We start from the raw sequence: 10,084 nt of genomic DNA, 5'->3' as shown, positions 1-10,084 counted from the left end.
TTTGAGGGCAGAGGTGCGGGATGTGGACAAGATGCATTGGAGGGCATCTTTAACCAAGTGGGAATGGAAATTGCAGTCTCTAAAGAAGGAGGCCATCTGGTGTTCTGTGATGGAACTGGTCCTCCTGAGAGCAGATATGGAAGATGCAGAGGAATTGGGAATACAGGATGGCATTTTTGCAGGAGGTAGGGTGGGAAGAGGTGTATTCCAGGTAGCTATGGGAGTCGGTGGGTTAGTAAAGAATGTCAGTGTCAAGTCGGTCATCATTAATGGAGATGGAGAGGTCTAGGAAGGGAAGGAAGGTGTCAGAAATGGTCCAGGTAAATTTAAGGTCAGGGTGGAATGTGTTGGTGAAGTTGATGAATTGCTCAACCTCCTCACGGAAGCACGAGGTGGTGCCAATGCAGTCATCAATGTAGAGGAGGAAGAGGTGGGGAGTGGTGCCGGTGTAATTAGCCCATGGCTACCCCTTTGGTCTGGTGGAAGTGGCTGACAACTTTAACACTACTCAAGTTGCGGGTTATCTGAATTCGACTTATCACAATTTCACTGTATTTTCAATCTCACTAATGTCTCAGTTTTTGGTTGTAGGATGGGTTGTAGGTCTTAAACACATTCTTCTCATTCCAAAACCTAGGAACCAAGGGAGTGATTTGCCTGTTTTCAGCTGTTGGGTTCCCTGACAAAGTTACTTTTCATGCAAGCCATTTAATTTTCTCCCCTGACGAACCATGCAGTTTAGAATCAGGTCTGTGACTAGCGATCAGAGAAATGTTAAGGTCATTAAAGCAGAACGCTTGCTAGAATTGCAGATTAGCTTATTAATCAATGGGAAATGAGCATCTCAACCATGAGGCTAGCAAATTTGAGTAACTTTATCAGGAAAATACAATGCAAAGGCAAAGATAAGATCTGCAGTTTACTGATTCAGGAACACTCTCTGGTACACAACAGTAAAGAAGAAAGACAAGTTTGCACTTCTGTCGCGCTTGGTGTTTCAGGCATAGCTCAGTTTCTAGTACTCTAGCCTCTAAGTGAAGAGGTTCTAGGTTCAAAGGCTGGCATTCCAGTGAAAGACTAAGGGCATCATTGGCTGTAAAACACTTTGAGATGTCTTGTCATTGTTACAACATGGTGGCGAACCCTTCTGTTAATTAAACCAAATACCCAGAAAAGCTCACCTCACCTCATAATCTGTTAAAATATGAGCAACAGAGAACTCCCAAATTCCACTGTTTAGATAAAACAATATCAATTTATTCTTTAACTCTAAAAGTGAACATTAAACAACAACTATTCACAATCCTAAGTCCCCCTTTCTCTTAACTGCTTATTACCTGCCTCCAACTCGATAACAATATGCTGTTCCAATAAAACACATTCAAATAACATGAACTTAATTTCAAAACTACACAGCAGCTGTCGTCTTCGGTGTCTGTTTTCTTCCGGCTGAAGATCTCCCTGGGTTGCCTTCTTTCTTTTTACTGGGAATATGTTTCACATGAATAGATACCTTTGATAGAGAGTTAAAAATCACACAACATGAGGTTACAGTCCAAAAGGTTTATTTGGAAGCACTAGTCCAATACCAGCACCTTCAAATCATGACTTTGATAGTGAGTGTTTCCTAATTTCTTGGATCTGTGTTGATGGCAGTTGCTTTGTCTGCAATTTTCAAAATACCTGCATTTTATTTCCTCAACATCAGATCGTTTCATCGGTTAGATGTTGGGCAAAACAATAAATTCAAATGCGACTGGGTTTTAGTGTCCTGGGACATAACTTAAACTGATTGGTTAAATTTGAATTATTGTCAGAACAGCAACCATTTCAGGTATCCATTTCACAGCCAAAAGTTACATATTTTTGATTTTCCAGTACACTCTAGGACTGCAATCTTGTCATATACACCGGTGCTTGTAATCTCTCAGAAGAGAACAGCACTCACTATCTTAAAGGTACAATACACATCTTCAACTTCATAACATCATCAGGCGAGGTGCTGTTTAAATGCAACTCTGTCCTTGTGTCTTTCTTTCATGATCTCAGGATATCCCAAGTGCCTTACAATCAATGACATACCCTTGAAGTGTACTCTTTGTAGTTAAAGTTGGAAGCGTAGCAGTCATTGAGTTATAGAGTTAAATAGGTCCAACCAGTCCATGCCGACCATAATCCCAAACTAAACTAGCCCCACCTGCCTGCACTTTGCTCGTATCCCTCCAAACATTTCCTATTTTTGTACTTATCTAAATGTTTTTTAAACATTATAACTGTATCTTCAACCACCACTTCCTCTGGCAGTTCATTCCATGCAAGAACTGTGTAAAAAAACCGTCCCTCATGTCTTGATTAAATCTTTCTTCTCTCACCTTAAAAATATGCCCCCATTCTTGAAATTCCCCACCCTAGGGAAAAACAACACTTGCTATTAACCTTATCTATACCATATCTATATTTATAATTATCTATATTTCTTTGTATATGGGAAGATCCCACAATCAGTGACGAGATCATTGAGCGATAAATTTTGTCTGGGACATTTTGGATAACCCTGCTTTGATATTCTTTGATATAAACCATGAATCCATTGCCAGCATGGACTTGAAAGGTTGAATGGCCTCTTCTTGGGCATTAACTAAGTTATGATGCTCAGATGCGAGTGCAGATGGGACCTCAGTTTAACATCCAATGCAACTCTCCTCAATACTTCATTGGAGAGTCAGCTCAGAGCTTTGAGTTGCGCTTGAAATGATCCCCATTGTGATCAATAATTGTTAAAAAGAAAAGAAATAACATGATTCTAAAGAAAAGAAAACCAAAGGACCAGATGTCATATTTTAAAACTTTTACACTAATCAAAACAACTTAAGAAAGCATCATTCACGCATCAAATCACAGGTGAAGTTTATGTCAAATGAAAGGCTGACTCTCACTAAAAATAATTGATGCAAAAGGTATGCCTCAAATAGGTTCAAGAACTTGTATTGTTTTTCACAAACGTGAAACCGCCAATAATCTCACAATCTTTCAAATTTGCCCTCTGCTCCATCAGGTCTCTCAATTCCCGTACAATTATTTTAGCCCTTCTGTCACATTGAACATCAGCCATATCCCATCCAAAAGCCCTCAACATAATTCGTACTGAGAAGGAGTATGTGTACAGAGCCTCTCACACTCAGCTCTTAATAGTTCTAATGGCACAGAATCTGCAGAGACTCCCTTCTACAATCCCTTTTACTGGTCTTTTGGGCTCTGACCATACTGAAACAGCAGTTATGGTTCTCATCTAAGCCACAATCCTTCTTGTCCTCAACTTTGTTTAAGTACCAATGTCTGGACATGTGGTGGGAGCATTGATGGGTGTTCAGTGTTCTGTGATCAAAAATGTCCAAGAAAGCAACTTGATCTCTCAGAAGTACAGCTAAGATTTGTCTTCTTACATATTTTAATTAATGATCCAATATCATCTAAACTGGACTTCCTTGAATGCATTAGGATTATTGGTCTAAACGATAAATTTGGAAGAGAAGAGAGATGGAAAGGTTTAAGGTAGAAATTCAGGAACTTGGAATTGAAGCATTGTAGGCATGGCCATTGAATTCACTTGAGCTCAAAAGGCCAACTGGAGAACTGCAGAGATCTTGGAGGGTTCTGAGGTAGAGGAGGTTACAGAGAAAAGGAGGGATGGGTACATACAGATAAGTTTGAACATAATGATTAGAATTTAAAAGTCATGATATTGCCATGCCAAAAGCTAATGTCAGTTAGCAAGCACAGAGCTGATAGTCAACCTGAATTTGCTCTCGGGAGCACGAGAGTTTGGATGAGTTCATGTTCTGAAAGTTGGAAGATAAGAGGCTAACGAGGCAAGCATTGGAATAAATAAGGTCTGGAGATAGCAGAAGTATAAATGAGGATCTCAGCGGAAGATAAGCTGAGGAAAATTAGACACATCAATGGAGACAAGGTCATCAACTCATAAAATTATGCAGCACAGAAAGAGGCCACTCAGCCCAGAGATCAGAGTCAAGAATGTGGTACTGGAAAAGCACAGCAGGTCAGGCAGCATCCGAGGAGCAGGAGAATCGACATTTCGGGCACAATTCCTGTGAAGGGCTTATGCTTGAAACGTCGATTCTCCTGCTCCTCGAAAGATGCTACCTGAAATGCTGTGTTTTTCCAGCACCACACTCTCAACACTTCCTTGTGCTTGACCCTTCCACTGAGGGAACAATGTCTCTCTGTCTGCTCAAACTCGACCCCTCATGATTTTGAACACCTCAATCTAATCTGCTCCCAACCTTCTCTTCTCCAAGGAGAACAGCATGGATATCTCCAATCTATCTCATGTAAGACACTTTAAATCATTCTGACAATTTGAAAGAATCCTTTGTCATATAGATTACTCAAGTATATGTGAACTGGTACAAAATCATTTGCGCTGTTTTACCAGGATGCTAATTGAGATGTTCTACAGCTGCTCATTCTCCTGGGATCTTGCTCTGGCCATGTTCAGATTTCATAAAACACAAGTCAGTGCATGAGCAGCAAGTTGATGAAGCTAAGTTTGATTTCCCAATGGGCAGCAGTGAAATCTGTTGGCCATGATAAATGAACTTTCCTATCTTGTGCCTCCCCCACTAACCACCCACTAATAGCTCAACCTGGAATTGAACATTTAATTCTCCTTCAGATTAATCTTTTGTACTTTTTGCATCAAAAAAGCACTCTAACCAATGTTATTTTCTTAAAATAAATACATTATTTGATCTCCATCAGTAATAAATAAATATATTCATGGCAATATTGGCCGACTAGCAAGATGATCAAATAATTGTATTTGAAGGCAAAAATAGAAATTGCTAGATAACCTCAGCAGAGATGACAGAATTTATATATAGAGAGAGAGATTTAGAGTTAATGTTACAAGTTATAAACGCAGGAACTGCTGGAGAAACTTAGCAGGTCTTGCAGCATCTATGGCGAAAGATAAAAGCAGAATTAATATTCTGAGCCCAGAGAACCTTCTTCAGAACTGAAGGATGACTGGGTTTGAAGCGTTAACTCTGCTTTCTCTCCACAGGTGCTGCCAGACCTGCTGAGTCTATCCAGCAATTTCCATTTTGGTTTCAAATTTCTGCAGTTTTTTTTGTTTTCTACTCAATGGCAAATATCTTAATTGCAAAGTCTTGTGTTGCAGTGACAGCGTCTTTGCTTCGGATCTAGAAGCTGTAGGTTGGAGTCCAGTACACAGCTTGATAGCCAATTAAAGTGCCTTCCCAATGTGGTCAGGAATATCAACTTCTCAATCCTCCTCAACATATGCCAATGGCAAGTGAGTGGGAGTGAGTTCTGGAGCCATCACCTAATAGAATGTAATTGGACCCTCTATTGTCATTGTCCAAAGCTCCAATATGCAATTTGTCTATAGCCAGATCCCTTTTGAGGAGTGAGTTGACTTCACTGTGTGTATGGCCAGTGTGAATCAGATTGGTGTCAACAGCATAGGGTTCAATCTCCATCTTACCTCCTGGTCTGAAGTGTGGTGGAAGATGTGGGACTGTGTATCAGACCAGCCTTCGGGCAGAGAACTCAAGAAATATTTTTTCCACCCATTTCTGTTCTCATACAATGTATGTTAACTATAAGACTATAAGACCATAAGACATCTTCAAAGTCAAAATGGTGCAGATAGCCATTAAGGAAGAGTCTACAGGCCGTTCTGCTATACTGTGACAGTTATGTTCCTCTGCAACCTTGCACTATGGAAATTCGTGATAGAAAATTGTGCTGTAGACGATCACTAACAGAAAATTGCTATACCTGTTCAGTAGAAATTTTGTGTTACCCAAACAACATCTTCTATTTATCAATAGCTATAGCTATAGCTAATTCATGCTGATGAATCACGCACAAGAGCAGAATGACCTGTACCAACATTTGTGTAAAAGCAAGCATTAATCAGATTGTCCCATGATCTCAGTATGATATTGTTCTCTAATGAGTAGAAATTACCCTGATCTCAGGCATAGGGAAGTAATTGAGCACATTAAGTTGTTAAATGTATTCTTGAGATCCCTATAGATAACAGTAGGAGAAATTCTTACTACCCCATTCATCCTTTGGTTTTCTTCTCACAGACATGAGGGTGACATATTGACTGATCTTCCTTTCCTGTTCAGAACAGAGGGTTCTGTTTTTATTTTCTGTTTTTATTTTCCCTTTTAATAAAACCCTGTTTGTGAAATCCAATTTGAAAGTGACAAACACAACAAATTCAGGATTAAAACAAAGTAAGGTTAATTAATGTATTCAAATCCCTGGGAATGATTTACAACAAGCATTCACTCATGTTTCTATCCAAGGAGGAAAGAAAGACAATGAGAAAGAGAAATGTTACTAATTACTACTTACCTAAAATCAAAGATATTGGCATTCGTTCACTTGAAGTATAGAATCAAGGAAGTGAATATCCAGTGAGGGTGCTTTCAATAGCTTATAAAGAACAGTCCTTTTTGCAGAAGTTCCAGCATAGTTAAATTATTAACAAAAATGCAACAGTTGTAAACTGGGTATCATTTCACTTTGTGCAGGAAATATACAGGATTCTTTCTAGAAACAAAACTTGTGAAAGAAGCTGAGATCAGAGCGAGATATTAGTTAAGCCTGGAAGTGCTTACTTTGGATTCCCTACAGTATGGAAACAGGCCCTTCGGCCCACAATTCCACACCGACCCACCGAAGAGTAACCAGCCCAGACCCATTTCCATACTCTATATTTACCCCTGACTAATGCACCTAACACTATTTAACACGGCCAATTCACCTGATCTGCACATCTTTGGACTGTGGGAGGAAGCCCTCGCAGACGCGAGGAGAATATGCAAACTCCACACAGTCACCAGAGGCGAGAACTGAACCCACGTTCCTGGCGCTGTGAGGCAGCAGTGCTAACAACTGAACCACTGTGCCACCCCCCGATTGCAGGAAGCACCTCAGCTTTTCACTCACTGCCAACTCAACTCAAGCCAATGATGGGATTTGAACCTGTCGTCCCTGGCTGCAGTATCTACTGCAGCTTATTCCTCCTTGTGACACTAAACTCTAAACTCTGCTGGGACTCGAACCCATAATCCCTGGCAGTAGAGGCCAATCCTCATCCATTAGGCCACTGGGACTTTCCTGTTGTTATAAGTTGACTTACAAACTAAAGTCGAAGATATACAGTTAAAAGAGATTCAAACAACCAGCAGTTTCAGTCAAGTGCACTAGCCTACCAGGCATTCAGCCGATGTGGGTCTTCATGTCCTGGTCAAGGTCAAAAACTACAACTGTAGAGTTGTTGGGATCAGATGTAAACTAAAAATGCTGCATTCTCACACAATATCTTTACACATTGAGATAACATTTCAGTGGGTGTATAATATGACTGGATTGAGCTCTTGTGCAGTTCAAAATATGGTTCCACTATTTTAAACTGTTGTGCATTGCCTGCCACTGTAGATTGGTGTGAAACAAAATCAGAAATTGCTGAAAAAACTCAGCAGATCTGGCAGCATCTGTAGAAAGAAAGCAGAGTTAACGTTTCAGGTCCAGTGACCGTTCTTCAGAACTAATTGTGGGAACATTGTAGCCATCTGGACTTAATGTTGAGTTCAAGAATTTTAGGGCATGAGCACCTCTGTCCTTGCCCCAAACCCCATGCACCAGGTCTTGTCGGCATTTCGGCTGCTACCACAAACAACCCATTGTTACAGCTACTGGTCCCCATTAGCAGCCAGTTTTCTTTTTATGGAAGATTGCATAAGAATTGCCACATCAGATAAACCACCCTGTTGAAGGATATTGCGTCATACCACAACTGAACACCGTACAATGTCCAAAACAAAGCAAGAAACCCAGGCATGTGATTTCCAATAAATACATCCAAGCAATTATCTTTTGTCAAGAAGTGCATTAAAAACTATCCTTTTAATAATCTCTTCCAAAAGCAAAAGCAAAGGTATCTTTTCATCTTCTAAATAAAGTCAGAGGTCACACAAAAGCTTGTGATTTCAAATAAACTTGTTGGACTATAACCTGGTATTGTGTGTCTGACTTTGACCACCCCTGGTCCAACACTGGCACCTACACATCATGTCTTCCAAATAAACCTCTGTCCATAATTCCTTAAACATGAATTTTCAGAAACAACAAATAATGAACCTCATCACAGTAAAATTAAAAAAAAATGTAAGAGGTATATTGTGATGGGATTGGCATTCTTTTCAAATACACTTCGAAGATGTTGTGGTACTGTTGAAAGCGCAGCAATTAAACTGTGATAAGAAATCACATGATTTGTAATGTTTTGCCTGTCAGAATAGCATCTATGTTTCAGACCATTAAGACAAAATTCTATCACTTTTAACAAGCTATGCAGCTCAGGGAAGCAATAGCAAAAAGGTAACTCATCTTTAATTCAAGCAGAACCATTTCAACAGAGAATTAATTAAGGATATAGATCAGTGCTGAACCTTTACATAATGTAACTAGCAATAGTAGTTCAACCTATATGACAAATAATTGGGTGCTGTTCAGTTATGTTACAGAATATAAAGGAGCAGTGAGTTGAGACTTGTTTCATTCAGCTCCCAATCTGGTTTATGTATTTCGTGCCCTCATGACAGTTGTACATTTATACAGGTAATTAAGCATTCTTTTGATTCCCAGATATTGCAAGAAATAAGGCAGCCAACCACTGTACAAACTGAATAGTGATAACTACCAGATAAGGGTTGAAACTTTATTGCTGGAACAGCACAGCAGGTCAGGCAGCATCCAGGGAACAGGAGATTCGACGTTTCGGGCACAGGCCCTTCTTAACTACCAGATAAACTGCTTAAAACGTTGAGCAAGGAATAAATGCTGGCCAAGAGACCAGGAGAACTCTCCTGTAAAATATTATCGTGGACTCTCAGTAACTACTTGAGAAAGTAGAGGGCACCTTATGATACACTCTACCTGAAAGGGTCCACTCCCTCAATAGTGCACTGGAAACATTGACCTGAACCTCCTGGTCTTCCTGCAGCTCTGTGCCATATTTCAAACCAGCTGTAAGACAGGAATTGTATTTCACAATTCTGGTGTGGCAAGAGTTACACAGAAAAGGGTTCGCTGAGGATATCTGGCACAAGTACATGCTGGAGAAACTCAGCATGTCTGACAGCATCTGTGAAGAGAGAAATGGAGTTAATGTTTCAGATTGGATACGACTTCTTCAGAACTTCAGTGCAGTATCAAAGACCAGGAGAAACACCCAGTATCATAGGATCAAACAATGTGAAGGCAGGTCATACAGCCAATCAAGTCCACACTGATCGAGTGAAGAACACTCTGTCCTGACCCATTCCAACTCTGCATTTCCCTCATGGCCTAATTTACCTAGCCACTGTATCCCTGCAAACTATGGGCAACTTAGCATTGCCAATCGACCTAACTTGCACATCTTTGGACAGTGGGAGAAAGCCAGAGCACCTGGAGGGGAGCCACACGCACACAGGGAGAATGTGCAAACTCCACACAGACAGTTGCCCAAGGGTGGAATTGAACCCAGGTCCTAGGTGCTGCCAGACAGCAATGCTAACCACTGTGCTGCTCAACAATGCAGGCAGAAGAATGTCAAATCTTCCTGCACTCCCAAGGCTAAGTGCCACTGCCTTCTCACTGTTACATTACACTCACTCTAACTTTGCTATTATACTTGCCTCCCACCAAGACATGGTGTTCCTCACCCACTATGTTCGCAGTGTATTCCTGAATAACTCTCATCCACTGCTCCACTCAACCCTCAGCCACCTCCTGGCTACTCACTCACCTGGGACACTTGACCACACTTCCCCCATCTGCCTCAAACTAACAGCTGTGTCATTCACTTCCACCTCACTCAATCCAATCCTTTTGTCTGATTTCAGGAGAAAACAGCTCCCAATACAGTAGACAGAGCCAAGATGGTTGATGGAATGGTTAATGTTCAAGTAGTCAGTGACTGAGGAGGGAAGTCTGTGACTGAAGAGAGGACTGTGATCACTTGTGTGGTGAT

The sequence above is a fragment of the Chiloscyllium plagiosum genome, chromosome 15 (genome assembly GCF_004010195.1).
Source record: "Chiloscyllium plagiosum isolate BGI_BamShark_2017 chromosome 15, ASM401019v2, whole genome shotgun sequence".
Lineage (NCBI taxonomy): Eukaryota > Metazoa > Chordata > Chondrichthyes > Orectolobiformes > Hemiscylliidae > Chiloscyllium > Chiloscyllium plagiosum.
This window is presented reverse-complemented; position numbering follows the sequence as displayed.